Source organism: Schistocerca serialis, chromosome 8 (assembly GCF_023864345.2).
Source record: "Schistocerca serialis cubense isolate TAMUIC-IGC-003099 chromosome 8, iqSchSeri2.2, whole genome shotgun sequence".
NCBI classification, from domain to species: Eukaryota; Metazoa; Arthropoda; class Insecta; order Orthoptera; family Acrididae; genus Schistocerca; species Schistocerca serialis.
In genome coordinates, this window is record NC_064645.1 from 140,362,198 (window position 1) to 140,386,590 (window position 24,393).

Sequence of the window (24,393 nt, forward strand, 5' to 3'; positions counted from 1 at the left end):
CTGTACGTAATCTGAATAGACATGCGATCACGTTTTTGTACGTCCATCCTTTTGAGAGGAGGTCTTGGCGACTACGGCCGTGTACTATTCTAAGAAAATGAAACGCCTACAGCCGTCCGTATAATTTTGTTTATTTTGTAGCTACGCTGCGCGGGATTAGCCGAGCGGTCTTGGGCGCTGCAGTCATGGAGTGTGCGGCTGATCCCGGCGGAGGTTCGAGGCCTCCCTCGGGCATGGGTGTGTGTGTTTGTCCTTAGGATAATTTAGGTTAAGTAGTGCGTAAGCTTAGGGACTGATGACCTTAGCAGTTAAGATTTCACACACATTTGAACATTTTTTTGTAGCTACGAGTTTCGGCGCGTCAACGCGCCGTCATCAGGCCGTTGTTGATGCTGATGGGGTTGACACGGTCAGTATATATATCGCATCAGTGGCCAGCATAACAGATACACAGATAGTTCGCGTAACCTGTTAGGTCGCCCACTGATGCGGTATATATAGGAATCTTGTCAACCCTCAGTATCAACTACGGCCTGAAGATGGCGCTTTGAAGCGCCGAAACTGGTAGCTAAAAAATAAACATGATCATAAGGACGTCTGTAGCCGTTTCATTTTCTTACAAGATATGCGGTCAGACTGAAGACTACTTAGCGGTACATGAAGTTGCCGCTATTTTGCGGGGAGAATCGTATAAGATTCCCTTGCAAAACCATACAGGATCTGTATTTATCCAATACTATACGACTGGAAGCAGTTTTGAATGCCAACTGGTTTCCTGCACGGTATCAGGCGCGGTAATCTGTTGTCTTTTTAGTGTTTCCGTATTTTGTCCAACCCTCTACTTGTATGGGACTGTGGTGGCTTGTAAAACTCATGACCAGTGTTACCATCCAGACCTATCTCCTCATTGTATATTATTACCTATCCCCTAAAATGTTGTGTGACTAAGGCCTCCCGTCTGGTAGACAGTTCGCCGGGTGCAAGTTTTTCGATTTGACGCCACTTCGGCGATTTGCGCGTCGATGGGGATGAAATGATGATAAGTGGATAACAGAACACCCAGTCCCTGAGCGGAGAAGATCTCCGACCCAGCCGGGAATCGAACCCGAGCCCTTAGGATTGACGTTCTGTCGCGCTGACCACTCAGCTGCCGGGGCCGGACATTACCTATCCCTGTGACAATATTTTAGTTTATTTGATTTCTACGATCCAAAGCGTTTCCATGTTCCACTACTACAGCTGTACTTGATTTACGTCATCGCGTGGACATGGCGTTCATCAATACCAGCTACTACAGTTAACCGGATATCTACTGATTAGCGTGTACTTTCGAAACTTGGTGCTGAAATATTTGCTGATTGATGTTTAAGGAAACAGAACATTTTTTTCTCTAAGTACTTACGTGCCAGTGTAGCCTATATCGTTTTCGTTGAACGATCTAAATTAAAATTCGATTTCAGGAACTCTGGCCGGTTGACATTAACGGCTGCCTCTCATTCTTAAAGGAAATAATACAGAGGGAGTGGAGTATTTTTACGTCCGTCGCTGTGCGCTTTACTTGCCCACTTGCTTCCCGCTGCGGACGTCAAAAATAGAGCGACTATCTGGTACATCGTTAGCGCTTGTCATTAGGTGTGGAAAATTCCTGCTCTTACAGCTGCTGAAGCCTCGACGCGTAATTGTGACGTAAGTTCTGAGAGGAAATCGGTTACATGCCATGGTAGTTTACGTCTTTACACAGTAATTAATGTGTGCACCATGTCATTCCATAAAACTACTACTCTTGCAGCGGTGTTACCATGATTCATTCCCCATGGTGTAGTTTTAAAACTCCTCTGTCTCTTCTTTTTCGTTAAGGTTTTTGCCTGTGGACATTCTACAGGGTGATCAAAAAGTCAGTATAAATTTGAAAACTGAATAAATCACGGAATAATGTAGATAGAAAGGTACAAATTGACACACGTGCTTGGAATGACATGAGTTTTTATTAGAACCAAAAAAATACAAAAGTTCAACAAATGTCTGACAGATGGCGCTTCATCTAATTAGAATAGCAATAATTAGCATAACAACGTAAGATAAAGCAAAGATGATATTCTTCACAGGAAATGCTCAATACGCCCACCATCATTCCTCAACAGTAGCTGTAGTCGAGGAATAATGCTGTGAACAGCACTGTAAAGCATGTCCGGAGTTATGGTGAGGCATTAGCGTCGGATGTTGTCTTTCAGCTTCCCTAGAGATGTCGGTCGATCACGATACACTTGCGACTTCAGGTAACCCCAAAGCCAATAATCGCACGGACTTAGGTCTGGGGACCTGGGAGGCCAAGCATGACGATTGTCATGCGCAATCACTGACGTTTTGCTGTCCAGCGCCATCTGTCGGACATTTTGTGAACTTAGTTTTTTTTGTTCTAATAAAACCCCATGTCATTCCAAGCATGTGTGTCAATTTTTACTTCTCTATCTACATTATTACGTGGTTTATTAAGTTTTCAAATTTATACTGACTTTTTGATCGCCTGGTACTTCTTTACCGACGTTTAAAAAGTAGTGCTCTCTCCACCGTTCGATATTGGGTACTCAGCTGCTATCATTAAAGATAAAATATTCCGTCTTGTAATAACACAGCAGAAATATTCAGGGAAACTAAAATCTTTGGGTAAAAATTATACTGATTACAGAGTTTCCTAATCTGAGCAGTTACTAGTAAAGAGCTAATGATCAGAAATGCAGATTTCTAACGTAAACAGCTTACTTTTCTTTTATTAATCAGGTCCCTGACTGCTTCGATGCGGCCCGCCACGAGTTCCTCTCTCGCGGCAACCTCACCGTCCGGGAGTAGCACTTTGCGTCCGACGTCCTCAGTTAGTTGTTGAATATATTCCAATCTGTTGTAACCTACAGCTTTTACCCTCTATTGTCATGTAAGCTATTTCCTGATGCCTTAACACATTTTCTATAATCGTGTCCCTTATTTTTCTCAGTGTTGACGGGGGAGATAGAGAAGATCCAAAGAAGAGCGACGCGTTTCGTCACAGGGTTATTTGGTAAGCGTGATAGCGTTACGGAGATGTTTAGCAAACTCAAGTGGCAGACTGCATGAGAGGCGCTCTGCATCGCGGTGTAGCTTGCTGTCCAGGTCTCGAGAGGGTGCGTTTCTGGATGAGGTATCGAATATATTGCTTCCCCCTACTTATACCTCCCGAGGAGATCACGAATGTACAATTAGAGAGATTCGAGCGCGCACGGTGGCTTTCAGACTGTCGTTCTTCCCGCGAACCATACGCGACTGGAACAGAAAAGGGAGGTAATGACAGTGCCCTCCGCCACACACCGTTGGGTGGCTTGCGGAGTATAAATGTAGATGTAGATTTAGATGTTTTCCAGACGTTTCTTTCCTCGCTCATTCTGCGGAGAACCTCCTCTATTCTCAGTTAACCCTATTTTCAACACCTTCTATAGTACCACAGATCAAACACTACGATTCATTTCTTTTCTTGTTGCCCACAGTCCGTGATTCACCGCCTTATAATGTATATACTTATATGGATATGATGTCTGTTCTTTCGGACATGTCCGAAAGAACAGACACCATATCCATATAAGTATACAGTTCTGGCAATACCGGCCATGACCTCCTTCTTCTGTACGGATGCACACATATTACCCGAACTCTTACAGGACTTGATAAGAATGTCTTCCACGAGTACTGAGTGTGCTGGGTAGGGACACTACGAATGTAGTGTGTGGACATATAAGGAGAGAATGCGGACCTCGCGGGAGGCGTGATCGAGATAGCCCCTGCAGTCTCACTATGCTCTGTGCCCTCGGTGGCTCAGCTGGATAGAGCGCCTGCCGTGTAAGCAGGAGATGCCGGGTTCGAGTCCCGGTCGGGGCACATATTTTCACCTGTTGATATATATTAACGCCCGTGAGCAGATGAAGGTATTGATATATAATTTTAATATAATGATATGTTCCAAATGCTCATTCTCAGAAATTTGTTCCTTAAATTATGGACTTTGTTTGATACTAATATACTTTTTTTTTACCAGGAGGGCCTTTTTTACCTTTGCTAATCTGGTTTTTAATTCTAGCTTGCTCCCTCATGTATTAGTTTATTCCCAAGGTAGCAGAATTTCTTAACTTAGTCTACTTCGTTGTCCCAAATTACGATGTAAAGTTCGTCGCTAATTTCATTCCTGTTATTCTTCAAGTCAGGTGTGAAAATTAGCTAACTATCAGTTTAATAAGTCACGGCTGCAAAAATCTAACTAGAATTCTTTACAGATGAATGGGAAAACTGGTAGAAGCCCACCTCGGGGAAGATCAGTTTGGATTCCGTAGAAATGTTGGAACACGTGAGACAATACTGACCCTACGACTTATCTTAGAAGATAGATTAAGGAAAGGCAAACCGATGTTTCTAGCATTTGTAGACTTAGAGAAAGCTTTTGACAGTGTTGACTGGAATACTCTCTTTCAAATTCTGAAGGTGGCAGGGATAAAATACAGGGAGTGAAAGGCTATTTACAATTTATACAGAAACCAAATGGCAGTTATAAGAATCGAGGGGCATGAAAGGGAAGCAGTGGTTGGGAAGGGAGTGAGACAGGGTTGTAGCCTATCCCCGGTGTTATTCAATCTGTATACTGAGCAAGCAGTAAAGGAAACAAAAAAATTGGAGTAGGAATTAAAATCCATGGAGAAGAAATTAAAACTTTGAGGTTCGCCGATGACACTGTAATTCTGTCAGAGACAGCAAAGTACTTGGAAGAGCAGTAGAACGGAATGGACAATGTCATGAAAGGAGGATATAAGATGAACATCAACAAAAGCAAAACGAGGATAATGGAATGTAGTCGAGTTAACTCGGGTGATGCTGAGGGAATTAGATTAGGAAATGAGACGCCTAAAGTAGTTAATGAGTTTTGCTATTTGGGGAGCAAAATAACTCATGATGGTCGAAGAAGAGGGGATATAAATGGTAGACTGGCAATAGCAAGGAAAGCGTTTCTGAAGAAGAGAAATTTGTTATCATCGAGTATAGATCTAAGTGTCAGAAAGTCATTTCTGCTGAAAGTATTTGTATGGAGTGCAGCCATGTATGGACGTGAAACGTGGTCGATAAATAGTTTGGACACGAAGAGAATAGTAACTTTCGAAATGTGATGTTACAGAAGAATGCTGAAGATTAGGTGGGTAGATCACAACTAATGAGGAGGTATTGAATAGAATTGGGGAGAGGAGAAATTTGTGGCACAACTTGACTAGAAGAAGGGATCGGTTGGTAGGACATGTTCTGAGGTATTAAGGGATCACCAATTTAGTATTGGAGGGAGACCAAGAGACGAATACACTAAGCAGATACAGGAGGATGTAGGTTGCAGTAGGCACTGGGAGATGAAGAAGCTTGCACAGGATAGAGTAGCATGGAGAGCTGCATCAAATCAGTCTCTGGACTGAAGACCATAACAACAGCAACAACAACAACATTCCTCAGGTAATGGCACCCCAGACCGTCACTCGTAGTTGTCAGACCTGGGCGTCTCCAGACAAGTCTTCCTGGTCGTTGGACCTCAGTTTGAAGCAGGAGTCATCATTGAAGACAATTCTGTGTCCGGAGACGCCCCGTGCAGCGGCCCGGCAACCAGAATTTATCGTCTGGGGTGCCATTTCCTTTCATAGCAGGGCTCTTTGGTTGTTATCCGCGGCACCCTCGCATCGCAGCAGTAGGTCGACGATACTGGGTCCCATGTTGTTAGCCTTTATATCAAGCCAGCCTGCGCTTAAATTTCAGCAAGATAATGCCTGCCAGCATACGGCGAGAGTTTCTAGTGGTTGCCTTCGTCTGTACCATACCATACCTTGGCTGGGAAGGTTGCCGGATCTCTCCCAACTGAACGTTTGGAGACTTATGGGCAGGGCCTTCCGACCATTTCTGGATTTTGAGGGTGTAAGGCGCCAGTTGGACAGAACAACTCTCTGAATCAGTGCCAAGCCGAATAACTGCTTGCATAAGGGCCACGGGTGGAGTTGCTCCATCTTTGAAGCTCATTGTCTTGAATAAATCATGAATTTTTTCTGAAATTGTAGTCATTTGTTTGTTCATGTATATCGCGTCTAGCGATTTCCGCCCCATTCGGATAATTGTTCCGTGATGCGTCATATATTATTTGTCCGAATGGGGCGGTAGTGTGTATTGACAGGAAATCACTGAAAACAGTAACTATCTTAAATATTTAGGAATAACCATTCTGTGCGACATAAAGCGGATTTATCACACAGCACAAATAGCAGGGTAAGAAGATGCCTCGCCGAGTTTCATTGGAAGAATCTTAAGGAAATGCAGTTCAAGTTCGAAAGAAACGCCTTACATAAGAATTGTTCGACCGATTATTGAGTATTGCTCGTCAGTCAGGGATCCTTACTAGCTTGAATTAATAGAAAAAATGGGAGGGAGGGAGGGGGGGGGGGGGGGGGGGAAGGAATCTAACGAAGAGCCGCACGTTTCGTCAAGATGTTGCGTAATCTGAGCGAGAGCGTTACGAACATGCCCAACGAACTACAGTAACCGACGCTAAAAGAGAGGCTTGTTGTTCACGGAGAGATGTGCCGTTGATATTCCGAGAGGCTAAGTTCCATCTTCCTCCTACGACAGGCGTATTTCCACGTGCCATTCGTGAATAGATTGTTCTGTAAGGCACTTCTTTCGGACTTTAACTGCATCTCCTTAAGATTCTCCCAATGAATCTCAGCGCGGCTTCTTTTTATCCTGCTATTTGTGCTGTGTGATCATTACGCTTTATGTCGCACAGAATAGTTATTCCTAAATATTTTACGATGGTTACTGTTTTCAATAATTTCCCGTCAATAGTGTGGCGGGGGGGGGGGGGGGGGGGGGAATGTAACGGTAGCAGAAGTACCCTCCGCCACATACCTTATAGTGGCTTGAGAAGTGGAGGTGCAGATATAGATGTAGAAGAAGCCGAAACAGGCCTGTAGTGGCTAGTTTAATTTTGGCTAAAAGTGTGTTTCAGTGGAACAATCGTGTTAGCACACTCAGTGGCGGTGGAAGCTAACGTAAGGAAAATAGTCTTATTTGTTGAGTCCAGTTCTGCCTTTGTATCATTCCACTGTATTAAGGCCCCTCTGTCTCTTCTCCCCCCCCCCCCCCCCCGCCCCCACCAAGTCATGGTCCATAGAACCGGGCCGTACAAGTAAGAACCTAGTGCGATACTCCTTGTTGCTAGGAGAGCCTTTTCCCTTACTACGCGAGTGAGGCACGATGAACGGGCGGCACTGTCTCACGTGCTCACCCCGCGGCCAGACACCGTCGGTGCGCTAGCCCATCCAGACCCCCTAATACCCGGTATCCGGCCGCTGTCGACTGGGCGTGTCCCACCAGCGATCAAGCTAAGTGGAGGCTGCAGCACTGTGTAGTACACTCGCGATTGTAGGGCTGCTGGTTACCGCGTGTAGCGGCACTGATGGCTCAATGGAAGCTTCAACGACGTGACACCAGGAAATCTTCTCGAGCTCCTATTGTGTCCTAAATCGCGTGTTCCTCGTTACAGAGTTTGCTTGTGGTCGATGTATACTCAGTTTAACGACTCGTGACAGCGCTCTGGTACTGTGAATCTGGGCTAGTTTCACGTTGTTCGCAAATACTTGTTGTCTCCGCACTGTCGCCTGATAAACAAAGTAAGAGCCTACGGAATATCAGACCAGCTGTGTGGCTGGATTGAAGAGTTTTTAGCAAACAGAACACAGCATGTTGTTATCAATGGAGAGACGTCTACAGACGTTAAAGTAACCTCTGGCGTGCCACAGGGGAGTGTTATGGGACCATTGCTTTTCACAATATATATAAATGACCTAGTAGATAGTGTCGGAAATCCCATGCGGCTTTTCGCGCATGATGCTGTAGTATACAGAGAAGTTGCAGCATTAGAAAATTGTAGCGAAATGCAGGAAGATCTGCAGCGGATAGGCACTTGGTGCAGGGAGTGGCAACTGACCCTTAACATAGACAAATGTAATGTATTGCGAATACACAGAAAGACGGATCCTCTATTGTATGATTATATGATAGCGGAACAAACACTGGTAGCAGTTACTTCTGTAAAATATCTGGGAGTATGCGTGCGGAACGATTTGAAGTGGAATGACATATAAAATTAATTGTTGGTAAGGCGGGTACCAGGTTGAGATTCATTGGGAGAGTGCTTAGAAAATGTAGTCCATCAACAAAGGAGGTGGCTTACAAACAATCGTTCGACCTATACTTGAGTATTGCTCATCAGTGTGGGATCCGTACCAGATCGGTTTGACGGAGGAGATAGAGAAGATCCAAAGAAGACTGGCGCGTTTCGCCACTGGGTTATTTGGTAAGTGTGATAGCGTTACGGAGATGTTTAACAAACACAAGTGGCAGACTCTGCAAGAGAGGCGCTCTGCATCGCGGTGTAGCTTGCTCGCCAGGTTTCGAGAGGGTGCGTTTCTGGATGAGGTATCGAATATATTGCTTCCCCCTACTTATACCTCCCGAGGAGATCACGAATGTAAAATTAGAGAGATTAGAGCGCGCACGGAGGCTTTCAGACAGTCGTTCTTCCCGCGAACCATACGCGACTGGAACAGGAAAGGGAGGTAATGACAGTGGCACGTAAAGTGCCCTCCGCCACACACCGTTGGGTGGTTTGCGGAGTATAAATGTAGATGTAGATGTAGAAACAATAATTACTCGGAACAAGTATTGGTAACCACTAACAAAACACAAGACACTGTTATAAGCGAGGGGCGTTCAGTAAGTGATGGAACACTTCTTTTGTTTCCTTTCATTCATGAATCCAATACACCATATTATTGCCCACTCTTTTGGGTACAAAACCCTATTTTTCAACAAAATCTCACTGGGAGGGACTGTGTGGTCACATGGTACCACTCTGCTGGTCGACGTCACGGGCAACATCTTCCTGCATCAGTAACATCTTCATCACCTGCGTAATGCTTCCCGCGCAGTGCATCCTTCATTGGGCCAAACTGATGGAAGTCGGAAAATGCGAGATCCGGACTGTAGGGTGGTTGAGGAAGAACAGTTCAATGAAGTTTTGCGATCTCCTCCCTGGTGCGCAAATTTGTACGAGGCCTTACATTGCCATGAAGAAGTAGAAATTCATTTGTATTTTTGTGGCGACGAACATGCTGAAGTCATTTCTTCAATTTTATAAGGTTAACGCAATCCACTACAGAGCTGATCGTTACACTGTGAGGGAAGATATTAACAGAATAACTCCCTCAGAGTACCAGGAGACTGTCGCCATGACTTTACCGGTCGAGGGTGCAACTTTGAACTTTTTCTTCGGAGGAGAGGTGGTATGGCGCCACTCCATGGATTGCCGTTTTGTTTCCGGTTCGATGTGATGTACCTATGTTTCATCGCCTGTGACGATGTTTGACAAGTATTTCACGATCTGTTTCGTGACGCGCAAGCAATTCCTCACAGATCGTCCTTTATTGCTCTTTATGATCTTGTGGTAAACAGCTACGAACCCATCGGGCACACACCTTTGAGTACCCCTACTGGTGCACGAGTGTGTGAGCACTACCAACAGAGACGTCCAGTTGAGCAGTGAGGTGTCTGGTTGTGATCCGTCGATCACCTCCAAAACGAAGCACAAAATAAGTGCGAGTGTGGTGACGTCCGGGACATGGAACACCTGCTACAATGTCCCTGCTCCCCATCGAGATGTACAGGGCTATTACAAATGATTGAAGCGATTTCATAAATTCACTGTAGCTCCATTCATTGACATATGGTCACGACACACTACAGATACGTAGAAAAACTCATAAAGTTTTGTTCGGCTGAAGCCGCACTTCAGGTTTCTGCCGCCAGAGCGCTCGAGAGCGCAGTGAGACAAAATGGCGACAGGAGCCGAGAAAGCGTATGTCGTGCTTGAAATGCACTCACATCAGTTAGTCATAACAGTGCAACGACACTTCAGGACGAAGTTCAACAAAGATCCACCAACTGCTAACTCCATTCGGCGATGGTATGCGCAGTTTAAAGCTTCTGGATGCCTCTGTAAGGGGAAATCAACGGGTCGGCCTGCAGTGAGCGAAGAAACGGTTGAACGCGTGCGGGCAAGTTTCACGCGTAGCCCGCGGAAGTCGACGAATAAAGCAAGCAGGGAGCTAAACGTACCACAGCCGACGGTTTGGAAAATCTTACGGAAAAGGCTAAAGCAGCAGCCTTACCGTTTACAATTGCTACAAGCCCTGACACCTGATGACAAAGTCAAACACTTTGAATTTTCGGCGCGGTTGCAACAGCTCATGGAAGAGGATGCGTTCAGTGCGAAACTTGTTTTCAGTGATGAAGCAACATTTTTTTCTTAATGGTGAAGTGGACAGACACAATGTGCGAATCTGGGCGGTAGAGAATCCTCACGCATTCGTGCAGCAAATTCGCAATTCACCAAAAGTTAACGTGTTTTGTGCAATCTCACGGTTTAAAGTTTACGGCCCCTTTTTCTTCTGCGAAAAAAACCGTTACAGGACAGGTGTATCTGGACATGCTGGAAAATTGGCTCATGCCACAACTGGAGACCGACAGCGCCGACTTCATCTTTCAACAGGATGGTGCTCCACCGCACTTCCATCATGATGTTCGGCATTTCTTGAACAGGAGATTGGAAAACCGATGGATCGGTCGTGGTGGAGATCATGATCAGCAATTCAAGTCATGGCTTCCACGCTCTCCCGACTTAACCTCATGCGATTTCTTTCTGTGGGGTTATGTGAAAGATTCAGTGTTTAAACCTCCTCTACCAAGAAACGTGCCAGAACTGCGAGCTCGCATCAACGATGCTTTCGAACTCATTGATGGTGACATGCTGTGCCGAGTGTGAGAGGAACTTGATTATCGGTTTGATGTCTGCCGAATCACTAATGGGGCACATATCGAACATTTGTGAATGCCTAAAAAACTTTTGAGTTTTTGTATGTGTGTGCAAAGCATTGTGAAAATATCTCAAATAATAAAGTTATTGTAGAGCTGTGAAATCGCTTCAATCATTTGTAATAACCCTGTACTCTTGACGATTTATGTAGGCTACAGCTTGACTAGAATAAGCCCTGGACGTGCCCCAGTAGTGGGTTGAAAAACTTTAAAACATATTTTCCGGAGACATAAAAGTAAATTACGTACTGCTCTGAAAGAATCCACTATACGCCGATTTTTTTTAAAAAAAACTTATACCTCTTCAAGCTATTACAAGAAAAAATACAATCCATTGTAGCTGTTATCGCAATGGTCCGAAGTTCAATTTTCAGATATCATAGAACATAAATGCATGTACAAAATGAAGCTGAACCGCTTGTCCTGAGACAACAGTACCAACTATCGCGGCTATGGTAGTAAACTGAGGCCCTGATAATGGCCTTAGTTCACTCATTATCAACGCCTGAGCTGGTGTTAAATGGTATTAGCTTGATGTCTACTAGGAGCTGACTTGTTTATTGTCTGGTGAGGTTATAAAGTGACGCGTTACTATAGTCCGATTCATATTATTTGACAGCTGGCGTCTGTCACGTGTTGCTACAGTGTTGCCACATTCGCTGCCGGCTACTGCTCGGTTATAGCTGGCATAAAAACGCGGCGGATATCTCTACAAATTTTGTTAATGTGTAATGCCGAGAGATGTTGGAAGCGGCTGCCATAAGGTGTGACGGGAATGGGAGGTGCTCTGTCGAGAACTGGTTGTACGTGACCAATGACTGAACTGCGGACTAAATTTAAACTCGTGCTCTACCCTAACCACAACCTCGTGATGTTCAGCGTATCTGAGAAAACGGCGATCAGCAATCTGCGGTAGAACTAACATAGCGATCACTTTGTTCTTGGCCTTTAAAGCTAACCTCTAAGAACAAACTCAAGACTGAAAAATTTCGTAATATGTTTCTTTGTGTAGCCAATTTCAGTTTTACCGACAAAAGCAAACTGTAGTTTCTCGTTGCCACTGGTTACCTGAAACTATCCTCACACTGGCTGCATGGGATGCTGTGTTGCCAACGAATGAGCAGTTCTGGTTGACACTTGGCTGCAGAGTATAGGCGACATACACAGATTCCAAACGAAAAAATAACGGAAGCAAGAAAAATAGAGCAAGTAAGAAAGTCAGTGCTATGGTGTAAAGGACACCGCAAAGTACTAGAAATTAAAAATTACATACAAACCAGTTAACTGAATAAAAATGATAATCAAAGTCATTTGATTAGATTTAGAGAAATAAAAACTTTCTCTGCACTTTACGTGATTCGAACCTTCAGCCATCTGTATGTCATGATTATACGCTAACCGCTACACTATGCCATTACACTGCAGGAGGTTGTTGGATTTATGAGCCTGGTGTCCTAATCGCAATGATGAACAGCCTTAAAAAATTCAGCCTCACGCAATGTCATGTGAAGCTTATCTAATGTAAACCGATCTCTGTGATTACAGTAACTGTATAAATGATTCTGAATCATGCCTTGCACAGAAGGATCCAGAAGTGTTTGGTTAGTGCTGTGTATGAAACGTGCATATTTTGTTAGTATCGGTGTGTGTGTGTGTGTGTGTGTGTGTGTGTGTGTGTCAGTGAAAACATTGACCTGTAACTTCCAAGGAGAATTGCTGAATCAGGACTTTGACCATGACCTCGAAGATACGGACAACTGTCTCGGGACATTGACAATTTGGGGAGATCTGGCAACACTGTAACCTTGACTGTTGACGTTTAAGAGACCTGGTAACAATGCAGAGTGGGCTTGTATGGCCATTCCCTCACTATTTACGTTCATCTCGGGGCATTGACAATTTGGGGAGATCTGGCAACACCGTAACCTTGACTGTTGACGTTTGAGAGACCTGGTAACAATGCAGAGTGGGCTTGTATGCCCATTCCCTCACTGTACGTTCATTTCTCATTTTATTACCAAAGTCTACAGCAGCTTGACGATAAACTCAGGATATGCTCATGAAAAATAGTTCACTTTAAACGAGAGATGCCTGGAACTTAGGCCAAACTAGAAATAATTTTTTTATTGGTTGTAAGGACGACTTTTCGTACAATGTACCCTAAAGAAACATCCAGTTTGATTAAAGGTGCCATATAACTGGACCCATAACTAACGTCTACACAATTTAGAGGTAGGAGAAACATTTTAAGTGCATTTGTCTGTTCAGTGAAATGAAATGATCGTATGGCATCAGTGGGTGAGAAATCCTTTCTGCGGTTATTGGACTGCCTGGTTCAAGACCTTTTATTTGATCGACTTGGGCAACTTGGACGTCGATGAAAAAAAAAAACCCTTCCCAGCTGGGAATCGAACCTAGGACCCTGCAGTCTGGAGGCAGCAAGTCAGTCATTAGACGATGAGCTGTGGATATAATATCAGTGATTCTTTCTTAAGGTAGAGAATATCCGAGGTTAAAAAAAAGTATTTCCTAAGTAGACCTAAAATTTTGCTGTCTCGTAACTGCACTGCTAGGCACGAAGTTCCTCGCCCTGTGAGTAATGCTTTGAGCTGTAGTGTGGCAGTCATAAAAGCTGAGCTGGTAATCCTGTCGCATAAGAACGATACTAAGTGATAAGTCCGTGCGAAGGCAAGAGGATTTCCTTGCTCTTAGTTTCGAGCCATTCTCAAAGCTCTGACCGTCAAACACGTGTGATACAGGAAGTGATACAGTTAGCGGAATAAAATATGGGAACACAAAACCACAACATATTACCATGCCTAACGCGCTATGGGAAAATCGTTGGCATTCAAAATAGCTTTCACTCATTTCGGAATCGTGGAATACAGGTCCTGTAAGGTTTCCATGGGAGTATTATACCATTCTTCCTGCAAATCAGTCGCAGTTTCAAGTAACGACGTTGCAGGAGGATACTGATGACTCACCTTTCTCTCCTCCTTGAGATCTAGTGACTGTGGTGCCTAGAGGATGTGAGACAATTCATGCTGATGCCCACAAAACCAATGCTGGACATTCAAGCTCTGTGGACAGGGCCGCTGTCGTCTTGGAACATAATATCAGTACTGGCGAACACACCATTTTCCTGTGGGATAGACACGATTTGTCAAAAAGGTCAGACAATCCATGGCAGGAAAGCAACCTTGCAGAGTAACCGTGGGGCCTACGGCGTACCACAATATGGCTGATCATCACCGAATCCTCGCCATGTTTCACTCTTGAACGTAAATAGGGGTAGAAGTTGGAATCAGCCTTTCTTTCTTTTGCTTGTGCCTTTTTCCCACAATGACGCAAGGTCGGCATGGTTAATCGGATTTGGCAAGGTTAATTTAAGGGGTGGCTGGATGCCCTTCCTGCCACCACCCCGTACACCCCCCCCCCCCCCCCCCCCCCCCGGGACGGAATGAGTGTACCGCAACTGTCTGTGTCTAGTGTAACCCATGGAATAGTGCAAATGTGTTCAAATGTCTGCGAGCCATGTAACTGAGGCGGGACGTGGGGACCAGCCCGGTATTCACCTAGTGGGACGTGGAAAACCGCATAAAAACCACACCCAGGCTGGCCAGCACACCGCCCTCCATCGTTAAGCCGCCGGGCGGATTCGATCCGTGGCCGGCGCGTCTACCCGAGTCCAGGAAGCAGCGCATTAGCGCTCTCGGCTAACCTGGCGGGTAGAAGTTGGAATCAGTATGAAACGAAATTCATCCGACCAAATGAATTTCTTCCACTGATCCGTAGTCTAGATTTTATGAATTCAGCACGTCGTCTCAGAAGCTGGAAACAGTGTCAAACAAGACTTATCCGACCAAACGACTTACTGCCGTAGGTCCGTAATCCAGATTTTACGTCTTCGGTGCTTCGTATCCTTCTACGGGTATTTGCAGCATTGATGAGTGGTCTTCGAATTCCAGCTCGCCGTGGAATTCCTTGCATATCGAGCTCCCTTCCTGTTGTCTTGGTGCTGACAGGGTTCGCGAGTGCGACATTCGGTGACTTTCGTTAACTGTTGCATTTTTCGTCACAATCTTCGTCAGTGACCGTACATCACTATCACTTAACATACAATTTCGTCCGCGTGTTGGCGTTTTCAGACACATATTTGCTGGTCTCCGTGGCTCAGTTCGAAGCGGGACGCGACACTGAAGACAATTCTGTTCTAGTCAATGAGATTCCGGGCTCCGATGACCATCGCAGACGTCCCGGACAGCAGTGGGATACCAGTCTGACTGTCGCCTGCCACACAGGTCGACAACCATGAGTGACAGCAGGGCTCCTTCCGTTATCATCTGCGGCTCTTTTACAGCACAAAGCTACACCGACGATATTGTGCGCCTCGTTTTGTTGTCCTTCATGGCAAGCCAACCAGTTGTTTATATTTAGAATTATATATTAATACCTTCGGCTGCTGACGGGCGTTGATATACAGGGTCATTCAAAAAGAATACCACAACTTTAAAAATGTGTATTTAATGAAAGAAACATAATATAACCTTCTGTTATACATCATTACAAAGAGTATTAAAGAAGATTTTTTTTTTCACTCAAAAACAAGTTCAGAGATGTTCAATATGGCCCCCTCCAGACACACGAGCAATATAACCCGATACTCCAACTCGTTCCACACTCTCTGTAGCATATCAGGCGTAACAGTTTGGATAGCTGCTGTTATTTCTCGTTTCAAATCATCAATGGTGGCTGGGAAAGGTTGCCGAAACACCATATCCTTAACATACCCCCATAAGAAAAAATCGCAGGGGGTAAGATCAGGGCTTCTTGGAGGCTAGTGATGAAGTGCTCTGTCACGGGCTGCCTAGCGGCCGATCCATCGCCTCGGGTAGTTGACGTTCAGGTAGTTACGGACAGATAAGTGCCAATGTGGTGGCGCTCCATCCTGCTGAAATATGAATTGTTGTGCTTCTTGTTCGAGCTGAGGGAACAGCCAATTCTCTAACATCTCCAGATACTGTAGTCCAGTTACAGTAGCACCTTCGAAGAAAAAGGGGCCAAAAACTTTATTGGCTGAAATGGCGAACAAATGTACAACTAAATGAAACTTTATAGCTCCCTTATTTCGCCGACAGATAGTGCTTGGCTCTGCATTTTGTCGTTGTGGAGTTTTAAATTCCTAAAGTTGTGGTATTCTTTTTGAATCACCCTGTATATCAACGGGGACAGGTGAAAATGTGTACCCCGACCGTGACTCCAACCTGGCATCTCCTGCTTGCATGGCAGACGCTCTATCCATCTGAGCCACCGAGGGCACATAGGATAGCGCGACTGCAGGAAGTAATTTGCGCACGCCTCCCGCGAGAGAAGACATTCTTAAGAAGTCCCGTAAGAGTTCGGGTAGTATGTGTGCTTCCGCACAGTGGAGGAAGGTCATGGACGGTATTGCCAGAATCATATACTTATATGGATATGGCGTCTGTTCTTTCGGACATGTCCGAAAGAACAGACGCCATTGATGACCTGCAGCCCTCTAGAACGAAACTAGAATGATTTATATCAATACCTTCATCTGCTGACGAGCGTTGCAGTCAAACTATCCTCTGTGCCCTCGGTGGCTCAGATGGAGCCGGCACGGTAGCTCAGCGTGTTCGGTCAGAGGGCTGCGTGCTCTCTGTAGTTAAAAAAACTGAGTCAAAGAATCAACGATCGACGTGAACAGATGTCTTGTGACGTCCGCCCCGACCAAACGCAACGAACAATATCGAACACAATGAAAAAAAAAAAAAGCATGTTCGGTCAGACGGTTAGCTGCCCTCTGTAATAAAAAAACTGAGTTAGTGGATCAACGACGAACTGAAACGGATGACTTGCGACGTCCGCCCCGAACAGATACAACGAACAGAATGAGATATTAACAAAAAAAAAAAAGACAAACAAAAAGGATCGACCGTCTGCCATTAAGCTGGCGATCCCAGGTTCGAGTCCCGGTCGGGGCATACATTTTTCACCTGTCCCCGTTGATACATATCATGGGCATTTCGGTATTGGTTTGACATATTAAACAGTTACATTAACCATGCGTAATAGCCAAGCGGGGTGGAATGGTCACACGCTTGAGGACGTATATGCGAATAGTGGACTAACTACTCCAAGGGTTGCCCAATAAGTGGACTGTATGTCGGAGCTCCTTAGTAACAATTCCAGATACCTGCATAAGGTCTGCAGACCAGAAGCTTCAGATGAAATCAGCGCTATACAACCACGAGAAGAAAAATGGCTCTGAGCACTATGGGACTCAACTGCTGAGGTCATTAGTCCCCCCCCACGAGAAGAAGAAGTATGTCTTGCCGACGATGAAGTCAGACACATGAAATATATTTTAACAGTTCAACATGCTCTTGAGAATGACTGTAAGGCCGAGGTTACGATTGTGTTAAATAAATGACCAGTTAACAGTCAAATGGCGGAAATTTCTTAATGAAAATAGGTAATATCTGATTACATTCAGGGTTAACAATCTCAGGAGGTTCGGGAACCGTAGGTCTAATCGACTAGTGCACTGGAGGGCGGGGCAGAGTCGCTGCGTCTACCTGCTGGGCGAGGCGTGTCGCTAAATGAGGGGTGTCATGGCGGCCGCGGCGAGCTGCGTAATGATTTTTATGGGCCTCGCCTGGCCGCCGTGTCGCGGCGGGAGTCGACGCAGGCGCGCTCACTGCGCCCCCCCCCCGCCCTCCACCCCCAACCCCCGCTCACCCTTCTATCTATCCAGCCCAACACCCTCAACCCCCCACCCTGTCTGTCCCTCCTCCTGGAATATCCGACGGAAATATTTTATGCTGGCTCCGCAGCTTCCGCAGGCAGCCACGCGCCGTTTTATTTCGTTTGCCAGTTACCGACTGAGCGCGCGACCTAGCCTTTGTGTGTAGGGAAGGGATCGGGAGGAAAGGGGGGGGGGGGGGGGGGGTGCTCGATGGCGTCGTCGGGTGTCGCTCATAGCCCGTGTTTAGAGGAAGACGTAAAGGGGAGCGGAGGGAAACCTCTGCCACCCCCTACCCCCTCCCCTGTACACTCTCGCTGTGTGTGTGTGTGTGTGTGTGTGTGTGTGTGTATGTGTGTGTGTGTAGAGAGAGAGAAATGCAGAAAGACAATCAGAAAGGAAGATAGACGTAGGAGAGAAAGTTGGAGGGGGAGAAAGGAGGAGAAGCGAAAAATTTTCATCAGACCTTTTTTTTTTCTGCTTTCCGGTCTACCCACCCCTCACCCCCTTCCACACCCCCACTTTTCCCGGGCGTGGTGCTAGACTTGGCCTCGCCCGTCCCGAGCAGGGCCGCCAACCTCAACGCCAGTCTAACACTGTTGCTAAGGGCCCTGAAAGCAGGTCGTTCGTGCCGATTTCGCTCACGTTCCGAAACGAAATACTGCAATATGCGACCGAATAATCCAGAGGAGACAATATGTGGCCAGTTATTCGAAATCGCGTTCTATTTCAATCATTGAACCTTCCGACTTGTTGCTAACACGACGTTTCATTTACCGTTGGTTCTTTTGCTTCGTGGACTTCTTCGGCAAGCTCCTAATCTGACTCTGAAGACGCTGAACTTGAGAAACATGCATCGTCCATTTGTTCCACAGGTTATTTTATGTTGTACTACTATTCACATCCTGATGTAGAAAAGAGAAAAAAGTATACGTGCATACATAATAGCCGAAGAAGTGTACAGCAAGGATGGAAAAAACCGACAAGTTAAAACCTATACCGCTATTTCTACATCTACATGGATACTCTGCAAATCACATTTAAGTGCCTGGCAGAGGGTTCATCGAACCTTCACAATTCTCTATTATTCCAATCTCGTATAGCGCGCGGAAAGAATGAACACCCACAATTCTCTATTATTGCAATCTCGTATAGCGCGCGGAAAGAATGAACACCTATGTCTTTCCGTACGTGCCCTGATTTCCCCTATTTTATCGTGGTGTCAACAAAATATTTTCGCATTCAGAGGAGAAAGTTGGTGACTAAAATTTCGTGAGAAGATTCCGTCGCAACGAAAAACGCCTTCTTTTAATGATTTCCAGCCCAAATCCTGTATCAATTCTGTGACACTCTCTCCCGTATTTCGCGATAATACAAAACGTGCTGCCTTTCTTTGAACTTTTTCGATGTACTCCGTCAGTCCTTCCTGATAAGAATCCCACACCGCGCAGCAATATTCTAAAAGAGGACGGACAAGCGTAGTGTAGGCAGTCATTTTCTAAGTGCCCCGCCAATAAAACGCAGCCTTTGGTTAGCCTTCCCCACAACATTTTCTCTGTGTTCTTTCCAATGTAAGTTGTTCGTAATTGTAATACCTGGGTATTTAACTGAATTTACGGCTTTTAGATTAGACTATTTATCGTGTAATCGAAGATGCACTCATGTGGATGACCTCACACTTTTTGTTGCTTAGGGTCAACTGCCAATTTTCGCACCATTCAGATATTTTTTCTAAATCGTTTTGCAGTTTGTTTTGATCTTCTGATGACTTTATTAGTCTATTTTAGTTCTGCATAACCGGTATTTTTCGGTATTTGTTTGCTCTCGGTTATAACAGAAACTTTTTAATTTTTTACTAATAACCGAATAAAATAACGAAATATCAATTAGCCGTAGTAGCAATGCTAAAAGTTTTCGTTTTTCAATGAATCTTTTTGAAAAAGGAGTAAAGAGCAACAAAGACATAGCATAAAAATTGGTACAACATTGCTGAGACAATGAGGTCCCTGTTTACCGTGGCCGGCCGCGGTGGTCGTGCGGTTCTAGGCGCTCCAGTCCGGAGCCGCGCTGCTGCTACGGGCTAATCCCGCGCGGCTCTGGGGAAGTGATTCCAGTGGTGGTTTCCCGTTGCCTTCCACTGATGATGATGAAATAATAATGAGGACAACACAACAACCAGTTCAAAAAATGGTTCAAATGTCTCTGAGCACTATGGGACTTAACATTTGAGGTCATCAGTCTTCTAGAACGTAGAACTACTTAAACCTAACTAACCTAAGGACATCACACATATCCATGCCCGAGGCAGGATTTGAACCTGCGACCGCAGCAGTCGCGCGGTTCCGGACTGAAGCGCCTAGAACCGCTCGGCCACCGCGGCCGGCACAACAACCAGTCACTGGGCCACAACTGTTCGCGACTAGTTTGAAGTACATTCTGGACAGCTCGAGTGAGTGATTTGGTCACTTAGATGCCATCGAACAATTCTGGGACATATCGAGACGTCAGTTCGTGCACAGAATCTTGCACCGATAACACTTTCGCAATTATGGATGGTTATAGAGGCAGCACAGCTCAATATTTCTGTAGAGTAGTTCCAACGAGTTGTTGAGCCCTTGCTACGTCAAGATGCTGCACTACACCGGGCAAAAGAGGTCCTACACGATTTTAGGGCGTATACCGTGATTTTAGTCAACTCATTGTACGTACACTCCTGGAAATGGAAAAAAGAACACATTGACACCGGTGTGTCAGACCCACCATACTTGCTCCGGACACTGCGAGAGGGCTGTACAAGCAATGATCACACGCACGGCACAGCGGACACACCAGGAACCGCGGTGTTGGCCGTCGAATGGCGCTAGCTGCGCAGCATTTGTGCACCGCCGCCGTCAGTGTCAGCCAGTTTGCCGTGGCATACGGAGCTCCATCGCAGTCTTTAACACTGGTAGCATGCCGCGACAGCGTGGACGTGAACCGTATGTGCAGTTGATGGACTTTGAGCGAGGGCGTATAGTGGGCATGCGGGAGGCCGGGTGGACGTACCGCTGAATTGCTCAACACGTGGGGCGTGAGGTCTCCACAGTACGTCGATGTTGTCGCCAGTGGTCGGCGGAAGGTGCACGTGCCCGTCGACCTGGGACCGGACCGCAGCGACGCACGGATGCACGCCAAGACCGTAGGATCCTACGCAGTGCCGTAGGGGACCGCACCGCCACTTCCCAGCAAATTAGGGACACTGTTGCTCCTGGGGTATCGGCGAGGACCATTCACAACCGTCTCCATGAAGCTGGGCTACGGTCCCGCACACCGTTAGGCCGTCTTCCGCTCACGCCCCAACATCGTGCAGCCCGCCTCCAGTGGTGTCGCGACAGGCGTGAATGGAGGGACGAATGGAGACGTGTCGTCTTCAGCGATGAGAGTCGCTTCTGCCTTGGTGCCAATGATGGTCGTATGCGTGTTTGCCGCCGTGCAGGTGAGCGCCACAATCAGGACTGCATACGACCGAGGCACACAGGGCCAACACCCGGCATCATGGTGTGGGGAGCGATCTCCTACACTGGCCGTACACCACTGGTGATCGTCGAGGGGACACTGAATAGTGCACGGTACATCCAAACCGTCATCGAACCCATCGTTCTACCATTCCTAGACCGGCAAGGGAACTTGCTGTTCCAACAGGACAATGCACGTCCGCATGTATCCCGTGCCACCCAACGTGCTCTAGAAGGTGTAAGTCAACTACCCTGGCCAGCAAGATCTCCGGATCTGTCCCCCATTGAGCATGTTTGGGACTGGATGAAGCGTCGTCTCACGCGGTCTGCACGTCCAGCACGGACGCTGGTCCAACTGAGGCGCCAGGTGGAAATGGCATGGCAAGCCGTTCCACAGGACTACATCCAGCATCTCTACGATCGTCTCCATGGGAGAATAGCAGCCTGCATTGCTGCGAAAGGTGGATATACACTGTACTAGTGCCGACATTGTGCATGCTCTGTTGCCTGTGTCTATGTGCCTGTGGTTCTGTCAGTGTGATCATGTGATGTATCTGACCCCAGGAATGTGTCAATAAAGTTTCCTCTTCCTGGGACAATGAATTCACGGTGTTCTTATTTCAATTTCCAGGAGTGTACTTAGGGATGATTTGTAGATGCTGTTTCGTAAATCGAGTCTTTCGCGAGTAGCTTTGATACCAGGTAGTATCTCCTCTGCCAAGTCGTGACGTGCGATTAAAAGGCGTGGTCAGCGGTCTTGGGGTTATCTGGGTGACCAGATGGCTCGACGTCTGGGCCCTCCTCGGCCGCGCCCCTGCACTCCAGGCGTCCGGGATGTCCTCGACAGATATACGCCTGTTATCGCCGTGACGTAACCCTCCGCAGCCCACAGGGAGCCAGGCTAGCGCTCGACGCGAGAGCAGCCTCGCATTTGCTACTGTTGCACTTAACAGTACTTCGCGGTGCCTGGTGACGACATTCTACATCTGTTTACGCATACAGGCGTCGGACAGAAAAATGGAAACATCAAAAACACACATTACCATGCCTAATGTGGTGTAGGAAACCGACATTCAAAACGCACCCAGTCGTCTCGGAATGAGTACATACGGATCATGTATGGTTTTCGAGTGAACCTTATACCATTCTTGCACTACAATAGTGGCAAGTTCGGGTAACGATGGTGGAGGTGGACAACGATCACATATAATTCTCTCCAAATTAGACCACAAAGGTTCAGTAATATTGAGATCTGGTGGCTTCTCTGGCGAGGCGATATGCGACAACTCATCCTGTGGAATGCAACAACACGAAGATTGTAGCTCGCACGTCCAGCTATTGGGATAGTGTTATTAAGGAAGTTGCCGAAATAAAACTATCAAGCAACCTTATAAGCAGAGATGATGCATTTTGTTTCAATGCTGCTTGGAATCCATCTCTGTCTCTCACCAAAAAGCAGAGGGACAGAATTAGTGCTAACTCACCTGCTGATTAATAGTCACTATCGATATTTCTGATGTTGGTTATCTTTGGTTGTGTGCTAACTCTGCGGTTACTTGTTCTGTATGTGGTATCTTCCTTGTTTCTCCTCTGTTCAAATGGTTCAAATGGCTCTGAGCACTATGGGACTTAACATCAGTGGTCATCAGTCCCCTAGAACTTAGAACTACTTAAACCTAACTAACCTAAGGACATCACACACATCCATGCCCGAGGCAGGATTCGAACCTGCGACCGTAGCAGTCGTGCAGCTCCGGACTGAACGCCTAGAACCGCGAGACCACCGTGGCCGGCTCTCCTCTGTTCAAACGGCTCTGAGCACTATGGGACTTAACTTCTGAGGTCATCAGTCCCCTAGAACCTAGAACTACTTAAACCTAACTAACCTAAGGACATCACACACATCCATGCCCAAGGCAGGATTCGAACCTGCGACCGTAGCGGTCACGGAGTTCCAGACTGAAGCGCCTAGAACCGCACGGCCACACTGGCCGGCGTTTCTCCTCTGTGAACCGAGGTATTAAATTCCCTTGCACATTGCTTCCTCCTTGCAGTTGTGCCTTGAGAATGGCAGGGTGTTCTCCTCTCGAAATATCGGCAGTGGTCGACGACGTCACCCGGCAGCAAACCTGTAAGTTATTTGAACATACAATTCGCCGGGAAAAGTTAAGGTCTCACAACTCATCCTTGTACTGACAGAACTAGCGCTGGACTATGCGAGCTGTGTGAACAAGACCGGTGTCATCTCGGAACTCGGCATCAGCGCTGTGGAACAAATATTGTACAATGGGAAAGACCCGATCAGCTGAAATGGTCATATAATTCTAGGCAGTAATGCTACCTTGCAGAATAACCATGGGACCTATGGAATAGCACGATATGGCTACCCAAATCACCACCGAACCCCCAACATGTTTAATTTTGATTTGTGGTAAGTTTCTAAGGGACCAAACTGCTGAGGTCATCGGTCCCTAGGATTATAAACTAACTTACGCTAAGGACAACACATACACCCATGCCCGAGGGGGGGGGGGGGGGGGGGGAGCCGCGCGAACCGTGGCAAGGCGCCTCACACCGCGCGGCTACCCTGCGCGGCCCCCAGCATTTTCCATGCTTGGAACATACACCAGGCCAGAAGCTGGAAACAAGACTCATCCAACCAAATGATTTTCTTATATTAGCAGGAATGTGTGGTGTCTGTTCTTTCTGACATTTCACCACGCATTCATATAACCGATTCGCCCAGCTGGGCAATGGATCCACTTTCTCACAAATACATCTGACTTCCAGTGGGAATCTCAGAGTAGCGAATATGAAGGAAATGGACAGGGAATGCGGCTAGGTGGCGCTCGACGAGAGTTTGAATCGGAGCCTGAATCGGCCATAAGGCGTACTGAGATAGCCCGCGCAGTTGCGATAACACTCATTCCCTGGTGGCGCAGTGATTAACTCAACGTGCCTTGTAAGCAAGAGATCCCAAATGTGAATCCGGTCCAGTACAAACTTTCACTCGTCGCCGCTGATTCCGCGTAATGTCCCGATGCAGATGACAGCAGTTCAAATGGTTCTGAGCACTAAGGGACTTAACATCTGAGGTCATCAATCCCCTAGAACTTAGAACTACTTAAACCTAACTAACCTAAGGACATCACACACATCCATGCC

The 24,393-nt window shown here is 46.5% G+C and overlaps 1 protein-coding gene and 1 non-coding gene across 2 annotated transcripts in view; both read left to right on the plus strand.

Annotated features, from left to right (window-relative positions):
- Positions 1–24,393, plus strand: part of LOC126416749 (uncharacterized) — an 888,282-nt gene that overhangs the window by 63,286 nt on the left and 800,603 nt on the right. The window lies entirely within an intron of this gene.
- Trnat-ugu (transfer RNA threonine (anticodon UGU)) lies at positions 3,829–3,903 on the plus strand. The gene has a single exon. It is a non-coding gene; the product is annotated as a tRNA-Thr (tRNA).